This window comes from Nycticebus coucang, chromosome 12 (assembly GCF_027406575.1).
Source record: "Nycticebus coucang isolate mNycCou1 chromosome 12, mNycCou1.pri, whole genome shotgun sequence".
Lineage (NCBI taxonomy): Eukaryota > Metazoa > Chordata > Mammalia > Primates > Lorisidae > Nycticebus > Nycticebus coucang.
Genome location: NC_069791.1, coordinates 55,834,313 through 55,843,731, shown reverse-complemented (window position 1 = coordinate 55,843,731; position 9,419 = coordinate 55,834,313). Strand labels below are relative to the sequence as shown.

The 9,419-nt window shown below is 41.6% G+C and overlaps 1 pseudogene; it reads left to right on the top strand.

The window, feature by feature from the left end:
* Window positions 1–8,551: 8,551 nt before the first annotated feature.
* Window positions 8,552–8,710, top strand: LOC128563090 (uncharacterized; annotated as a pseudogene).
* Window positions 8,711–9,419: the final 709 nt, after the last annotated feature.

The following is a 9,419-nucleotide window of genomic DNA, read 5'->3' as shown; positions in this document are numbered from 1 at the left end:
AACTTAAAGATGCAATGGAAAGTATCAGCAACAGGTTAGACCATGCAGAAGAAAGAATTTCAGAGGTAGAAGACAAAGTTTTTGAGATAACTCAAATAGTAAAAGAGGCAGAAAAGAAGAGAGAGAAAGCAGAATGTTCACTGTCAGAATTATGGGACTTTATGAAGCGTTCCAACATACGAGTTATAGGAATTTCAGAAGGGGAAGAAGAATGCCCCAGAGGAATGGAAGCCATACTAGAGAATATTATAAAAGAAAATTTCCCAAATATCACCAAAGATTCTGACACACTGCTTTCAGAGGGCTATCGGACCCCAGGTCGCCTCAACTCTAACTGAGCTTCTCCAAGACACATTGTGATGAACCTGTCCAAACTCAAGACAAAAGAAAAGATTCTGCAAGCTGCCAGGAGTAAGCGCCAGTTGACCTACAGGGGCAAATCCATCAGAGTGACCGCAGACTTCTCTAATGAAACTTTCCAAGCAAGAAGACAATGGTCATCTACCTTTAATCTACTTAAACAGAACAATTTCCAGCCCAGAATTCCGTACCCTGCTAAGCTAAGCTTCAAAATTGATGGAGAAATCAAATCATTTACGGATATACAAACATTGAGGAAATTCGCCACAACAAGACCAGCTCTACAGGAAATACTTCAACCTGTTCTGCACACTGACCACCACAATGGATTAGCAGCAAAGTAAGAACTCAGAAATTAAAGGACAGAACCAAACCTCCAAACTGATCCAAAAGATAAAACTAAGCAATGGACTCTCACAAAATAAGACGAATAGAATACTACCACACTTATCAATTATCTCAATAAATGTTAATGGCTTGAATTCCCCACTGAAGAGACATAGATTGGTTGACTGGATTAAAAAAACAAGCCATCCATTTGCTGTCTGCAAGAAACACACCTGGCTTCAAAAGACAAATTAAAGCTCTGAGTCAAGGGTTGGAAGACAATTTTTCAGGCAAATGGAATTCAGAAGAAAAGAGGAGTTGCAATCTTATTTTCAGATATATGTGGATTTAAAGCAACTAAAGTCAAAAAAGACAAAGATGGTCACTTTATATTGGTCAAGGGAAAAATACAACAAGAAGACATTTCAATTCTAAATATCTATGCACCCAATTTAAATGCTCTCAGATTCTTGAAACAGACCTTACTCAGTCTGAGCAATATGATATCTGATAATACCATCATAACAGGGGACCTTAACACTCCTCTTACAGAGCTGGACAGATCCTCTAAACAGAAATTAAACAAGGATATAAGAGATTTAAATGAGACCCTAGAACAACTGTGCTAGACAGACGCATATAGAACACTCCACCCCAAAGATAAAGAATATACATTCTTCTCATCACCCCATGGAACATTCTCCAAAATTGATCATATCCTGGGACACAAAACAAATATCAACAGAATCAAAAGAATTGAAATTTTACCTTGTATCTTCTCAGACCATAGGCACTAAAGGTGGAACCCAACTCTAACAAAAATGCTCGACCCCACCCAAAGGCATGGAAACTAAACAATCTTCTGTTGAATAACAGATGGGTGAAGGAAGAAATAAAACAGGAAATCATTAACTTCCTTGAGCATAACAACAATGAAGACACAAGCTACCAAAACATGTGGGATACTGCAAAAGCAGTTTTGAGAGGAAAATTCATCGCTTTAGATGCCTACATTCGAAAAACAGAAAGAGAGCACATCAACAATCTCACAAGAGATCTTATGGAATTGGAAAGAGAAGAACAATCTAAGCCTAAACTCAGTAGAAGAAAAGAAATATCCAAAATCAAATCAGAGATCAATGAAATTGAAAACAAAAGAATCATTCAGAAAATTAATGAAACAAGGAGTTGTTTTTTTGAAAAAATAAATAAAATAGATAAACCATTGGCCAGACTAACGAGGAATAGAAAAGTAAAATCTCTAGTAACCTCAATCAGAAATGATAAAGGGGAAATAACAACTGATCCCACAGAGATACAAGAGATCATCTCTGAATACTACCAGAAACTCTATGCCCAGAAATTCGACAATGTGAAAGAAATGCCTCAATATTTGGAATCACACCCTCTCCCTAGACTCAGCCAGGAAGAAATAGAGCTCCTGAACAGACCAATTTCAAGCACTGAGATCAAAGAAACAATAAAAATTCTTCCAACCAAAAAATGCCCTGGTCCAGATGGCTTTACTCCAGAATTCTATCAAACCTTCAAGGAAGAGCTTATTCTTGTACTGCAGAAATTATTCCAAAAAATTGAGGAAGAAGGAATCTTCCCCAACACATTCTATGAAGCAAACATCACCCTAATACCAAAACCAGGAAAAGACACAAACAAAAAGGAGAATTTCAGACCAATCTCACTCATGAACATAGACGCAAAAATTCTCAACAAAATCCTAGCCAATAGATTACAGCTTATCATCAAAAAAGTCATTCATCATGATCAAGTAGGCTTCATCCCAGGGAAGCAAGGCTGGTTTAACATACGCAATTCTATAAACGTTATCCACCATATTAACAGAGGCAAAAACAAAGATCACATGATCCTCTCAATAGATGCAGAAAAAGCATTTGATAAAATCCAGCATCCTTTTCTAATTAGAACACTGAAGAGTATAGGCATAGGTGGCACATTTCTAAAACTGATTGAAGCTATCTATGACAAACCCACAGCCAACATTTTACTGAATGGAGTAAAACTGAAAGCTTTTCCTCTTAGAACTGGAACCAGACAAGGTTGTCCTCTGTCACCTTTACTATTCAACGTAGTGCTGGAAGTTCTAGCCAATACAATTAGGCAGGACAAGGAAATAAAGGGAATCCAAATGGGAGCAGAGGAGGTCAAACTCTCCCTCTTTGCTGACGACATGATCTTATACTTAGAGAACCCCAAAGACTCAACCACAAGACTCCTAGAAGTCATCAAAAAATACAGTCATGTTTCAGGATATAAAATCAATGTCCACAAGTCAGTAGCCTTTGTGTACACCAATAACAGTCAAGATGAGAAGCTAATTAAGGACACAACTCCCTTCACCATAGTCTCAAAGAAAATGAAATACCTAGGAATATACCTAACGAAGGAGGTGAAGGACCTCTATAAAGAAAACTATGAAAGCCTCAGAAAGGAAATAGCAGAGGATATTAACAAATGGAAGAACATACCATGCTCATGGATGGGAAGAATCAACATTGTTAAAATGTCTATACTTCCCAAAGCAATCTACCTATTCAATGCCATTCCTATCAAAATACCAACATCGTACTTTCAAGATTTGGAAAAAAGGATTCTGCGTTTTGTATGGAACCGGAAAAAACCCCGTATAGCTAAGGCGGTTCTCTGTAACAAAAATAAAGCTGGGGGCATCAGCATACCAGATTTTAGTCTGTACTACAAAGCCATAGTGCTCAAGACAGCATGGTACTGGCACAAAAGCAGAGACATAGACACTTGGAATCGAATTGAAAACCAAGAAATGAAACTAACATTTTACAACCACCTAGTCTTTGATAAACCAAACAAGAACATAACTTGGGGGAAAGACTCCCTCTTCAATAAATGGTGTTGGGAGAACTGGATGTCTACATGTAAAAGACTGAAACTGGACCCACACCTTTCCCCACTCACAAAAATTGATTCAAGATGGATAAAGGACTTAAACTTAAGGCATGAAACAATAAAAATCCTCCAAGAAAGCATAGGAAAAACACTGGAAGATATTGGCATGGGGAAAGACTTCATGAAGAAGACTGCCACGGCAATTGCAACAACAACAAAAATAAACAAATGGGACTTCATTAAACTGAAAAGCTTCTGTACAGCTAAGGAGACACTAACCAAAGCAAAGAGACAACCTACACAATGGGAAAGGATATTTGCATATTTTCAATCAGACAAAAGCTTGATAACTAGGATCTATAGAGAACTCAAATTAATCCACATGAAAAAAGCCAACAATCCCTTATATCAATGGGCAAGAGACATGAATAGAACTTTCTCTAAAGACGACAGAAGAATGGCTAACAAACACATGAAAAAATGTTCATCATCTCTATATATTAGAGAAATGCAAATCAAAACAACCCTGAGATATCATCTAACCCCAGTGAGAATGGCCCACATCACAAAATCTCAAAACTGCAGATGCTGGCGTGGATGTGGAGAGAAGGGAACACTTTTACACTGCTGGTGGGACTGCAAACTACTACAACCTTTCTGGAAGGAAGTATGGAGAAACCTCAAAGCACTCAAGCTAGACCTCCCATTTGATCCTGCAATCCCATTACTGGGCATCTACCCAGAAGGAAAGAAATCCTTTTATCATAAGGACACTTGTACTAGACTGTTTATTGCAGCTCAATTTACAATCACCAAAATGTGGAAACAACCTAAATGCCCACCAACCCAGGAATGGATTAACAAGCTGTGGTATATGTATACCATGGAATACTATTCAGCCATTAAAAAAAATGGAGACTTTACATCCTTCATATTAACCTGGATGGACGTGGAAGACATTATTCTTAGTAAAGCATCACAAGAATGGAGAAGCATGAATCCTATGTACTCAATTTTGATATGAGGACAATTAATGACAATTATGGTTATGGGGGGGAAACAGAAAGAGGGAAGGAGGGAGGTGGTTGGGGCCTTGGTGTGTGTCACACTTTATAGGGCCAAGACATGGTTGCAATAGGGACTTTACCTAACAATTGCAATCAGTGTAACCTGGCTTATTGTACCCTCAATGAATCCCCAACAATAAAAAAAAAAAAAAAAAAGAAAAAAAAATTTTGATGAAAGAAGGAATGAATGAAATAATGCTTGAATGATTGAACTCATTCATTCATCCCTAGCTCTACGCCTTGTCTAAGAACTTATATGTGTATGCTTAATAAATTATTTGAAGAATAAAAAAAAAATAGAAAAATAAGCTGGGCTTAGTGGCTTGTACCTTGTACCAGCTACTTGGAAGGCTGAGGGAGGAGGATCACTGGAACCAAGGAGTTTGGGGTTGCTGTGAGCCATGATGATGCCACGGCACTCTACCCTGGGTGACAGAGTGAGACTCTGTCTCAAAAAAGAAAGGTCAGAATTGAGAAAGGAGATGGTTTGTCCTAGGGATAGGTGCTAACGTTTTCCTGGCCACCTCCCTGTCCAGCTGCATCACATTCCGTCATTTCTTGGTGACTTCGGCTCCTAATCGCTGTAATTTTCTCTGGTCCCATCTTTTAAGTCTTGAAGTTAAAATACAGTAAATATGCTTCTTTGAACACTTCTTTCCCAGCAATCATGTCCTCTGCCCTACTCCAGTCACCTGCCCCCAGGGTCGTACACCAGACATTGTTATTACAAATAATTTCAATCCCACCATAATCTCAATTTCCTTCATTCTACTATTTAATTTCACCTCCTGTCTTCCCATGTTCTACTTCTCTGGAACTTCGATTTGAATAATCCTTGGACCCCACCAGATCCTCCCATCCATCATTGTTACCTCTTTTTCACTGTCCTCGCTCCCTCTCCTCTTCTTACCCACCTTAAATGATGGCCAGTCATTGTGACAACCCCGTTGAATCCATCTTCAATTCCTTACCTCTGTCTTGCTTTGTTACGGTAAGATGGGAGCTGAGAAGTCCAAGGCAGCTGGTGGAGGTCAGAGATACCCCTAGGAATCTATGCACATCCCCGATGCTTCTTAGAAGCTCTGGGAGTCCCCATATTCCAGGGACTAGGAGACTCTTGACCAGGGGTCCTCACCTTTTTAAACATGGGGCCAGTTCACTGTCCCTCTGACCGCTGGAGGGCCAGACTATAGTTTAAAAAAAAAAAACTATGAACAAATTCCTATGCACACTGCACATATCTTATTTTGAAATGAAAAACCAAAACGGGAACAAATACAATCACATCGCCTCATGTGGCCTGTGGTCTGCTTAGACAGTGGTACTGGAAAACAAAAGCAAAGCACACTCCTGGAAAGCCGAGGAATTTGGGGAGCCATGGCGTGCATGAAGATGTGTAAGGATGCTAAAAGAAACCTGGAGGAAACCTAGCAAGCGTGCATAGTGGTTCCTCTGGGCACAGTTCTGTGTAGACCTGCCTTTCTGCCATGTCTTGTCGTTTCTCAGGACACAGGTCCAAGCAGTAGTGACCCACTTCTCAGGGCCCACCTTATACTCACACTTTCCAAGAGAAAGGATCCCCTGGGGTTCTCATGTTCTCATGTCATAGGGAAGACTCCTGTGGGACAGAGTCTCTGTCAAATCATCTCAAAGGAGCTGCACCTCTGGCTTGGCCAGTCTTCTGTGCCCAGCCAGGACGGCTGACGTCAAAGCATAGGACATGGCCATGGGAGGAGTTTCCTGTGATAAGGTCACAGTCCTTCAAGCATCGTAGGTCAGCTGGGGTGACGCTCTGCCCTGAGCACCAGGTCTTAGTTTCACCTCTTACCCTTGCAGGAACTCTGCACAGCCACCTTTGAGGGGAATTTCACTGGCAGTCCCCAGGCTTTCAGAGACTTGCTCAGACACACAAAAAGGTATCTGCCCACCCATATGGTGATTTCACAGAAGAGCTGGGGAGCAGAGTTTAACAGAAAACTTCACGGTCTGTTTCCAGCTCCAAACATCATTGTGTGGGAAGCATGTCATGTTACAAAGCAGAGGAATATTGGTTGGAATCCTGGTTTCATCTCTTCCTAAGCTGTTGAGACCCCGGCAGTTTACTTAAGATCTCTGAACCGCAGTTTTCTCTTCTATACAATGGGGATAGTGGTGTTTACCTCTGTATCTTCCCGAGGCTTTCCTGACTTGTACTTAGCATCTTGCCAGCAAGTTAGTACCAGCTCTTGTCACGTGCTGTATTCTGTGTGCATATGCAGGGACACAAATGAATCTGCAGAAAACATTAGGTTGCTATTTTCTGAAGCAAAAAAGCTTAAGAACTATTACTGCTCCTTGTCCTAGAGCAGAAGATCTGGGTTTGGGTCTCAGAATTGAATTGTACTGAGTGGTGTCAACCCCCTCAGGCCCTCTCTGTGTCTCACGCGCCCTTCTCTGTGATTAGGTGATCTCTGACATACTTGCAGATGGGCATCTGTGCATTCGAGTATCCTGGTTAACCCGGCACTTCCTTTAAAGTTCAGACATCTACATCTGTGATGCCCAGAGACGGCTCCCCTCAGAAGTGGGTGGGGCCGCATGGAGGAAACACAACTGATCACATTGGGCCAAGGTGAGAGGAATATCTCTGAGCTGTGTTCCAGTGATACGGCCCCGATCTGCTTCCCTCTCTTCTGGGCTGCTGTCATCATCAGCCTTTCAGCACACACCTGCCAACAAGGACCTGCCCATGTGGGAGGGTCCAAGCCTCCCCTAACTGACCCCACAAGCCAATAGAGGTGGCCTTCATATGAGGGAAATGTGACAATAAAGAGGTCAACTCAGAAAGATAAAGAACAAAATTCTAGGGCCAGGTGTGGTGGCTCACACCTATAATCCTAGCACTTTGGGAGGCCAAGACAGGTGGATTGCCTGAGGTCAGGAGTTTGAGACAAGCTTGAGCAAGAGCAAGACCTCGTCTCTAAGAAGATAGAAAAATTAGTGGAGCATTGTGGCAGGTGCCTATAGTCCCAGCTACGTGGGAGGCTGAGGCAAGAGGATCGCTGGAGCCCAGGAGTTTGAGATTGCTGTGAGCTATGACACCACGGCACCCTACCCAGGGCAACAGAGTAAGACTCTTTCTCAAAAAAAAAGAAAAGAAAAGAACCAAATTCTAGACTTTCTCTGCCTTCACAGGTGTGACCTTAAGCAAGTCAGTTCCTCTTTCCTGACCTGTAACCTGGGGAAAGAAAGCCTCCTGTGCTCTGCACCAGGCTGTTGTGAGAAGGAAACAGGATAGGACAGAGGATATCCCCTTGGAAACTCTCATACCCGGTGCAAAGGTTACTTGTTCTTGCTGAGATTGTCTTCCTAATTCGTTTGTGAACATCTCCAAGATAGGGAGCTAAAATCTTAAGTGTCTCAGGAGTAACTGGTTATTACCTAGTAAATCCTTACTATGTGCCTGGCCCTGTGCTCAGCTCTTTGTTTATTATTGTTATGATATATTATTCTTGTAGTGTTTTCTCAATTAATTTTTACTTACAATATTATGAGGCAATTGTCTTCATTGTCTAGATGAAGAACTAACGTTAGAAGTTTGGTCACTTTTCCAAAGACTAATAGCTAGTAAATAGCTGAACCAGGGCTTTTTTATGAGTTAATTTAAAAAATTCTGTCAGTTCAGGGCGGCGCTACAGACTCAAAGGAGTAGGGTGCCGGCCCCATATGCCGCAGGTGGGGGGTTCAAACCATGCCCCGGCAAAAAACCGCAAAAAAACATTCTGTCAGTTCAAAATTCTTATTACAGAAGTTTATACAATGAAAAACCTCCCTCCCCTCCCTGTCTGCAAAATAGCCAATTTACTTAAGGCTACTAGGATAAGTCTGTTTTTTATACATCATCCAAAAATACTCTTTGCAGCTTCGCGCAGTGGCAGTATCGTAGCCAATGAGGTTTATCCAAGGCGCGATTATTGCTAATTGAAAACTTTTCCCAAAAATACTCTTTGCATACCTGTACACATTCTAACATGTATGAATAGTCTTTTGTTTGCCTGTTTATTCAAAGTAGTAACAAGCAATAGATTTGCACTTTCCTTTTATACTTAATAAATCTTTTGAAGGCTATTTCCTTCTCTATTTCTACCTGTCCAAGACTTTGAGATTGGATTTTTAAAGGCTTGTGCCTTTTCCTGAGCCTGCCCCTGAATGATTGATTACCTTTGGTTAAGGTGGGGCCATGGTATCACAGCACTGGAAGAGGACTTAGACATGGTATGGTCAGCCTCCTGCATCTTCAGATGAACACACCACTGCTGGCCTGAGCCCTAGAGACCTTCCAGTGCAAAGGTGGCCCGGACCCACAGATGGTGAGAGAATGGTGGCAGCCAGACTTAGACTAAGGCCCTGGGCCATACCCACTGGGGGAACCCCTGGTTTGGCTTCACTTCCTCTTAACCAGAGAGAAATCTGGTTACATGCCTTTGGTCCACATAGAACAAGTGCATGTTCTGAGTACCGTTCTCCTGAGTCTCTGTTCCAGTCTCTTCTTCCATGACCACACCTCTAAGCAGGTAAAATGACCATCGATCTGATCCAGGGAGACCAGAAGAGCACTCCGAGAATAGGGCTGGCAATCAAGGTCATCCATGGTAGATCCTCCACTCTCTGGGGCTTGATCTTCCAAGTTTCCCCATTTACTTTGTGAAACATCAGAAGATAGAACTGAAGGGAACTTCCACAGCATGAAATTCAAAGGAGACTTTAAAGCACCTTTCTTTCTGAAAT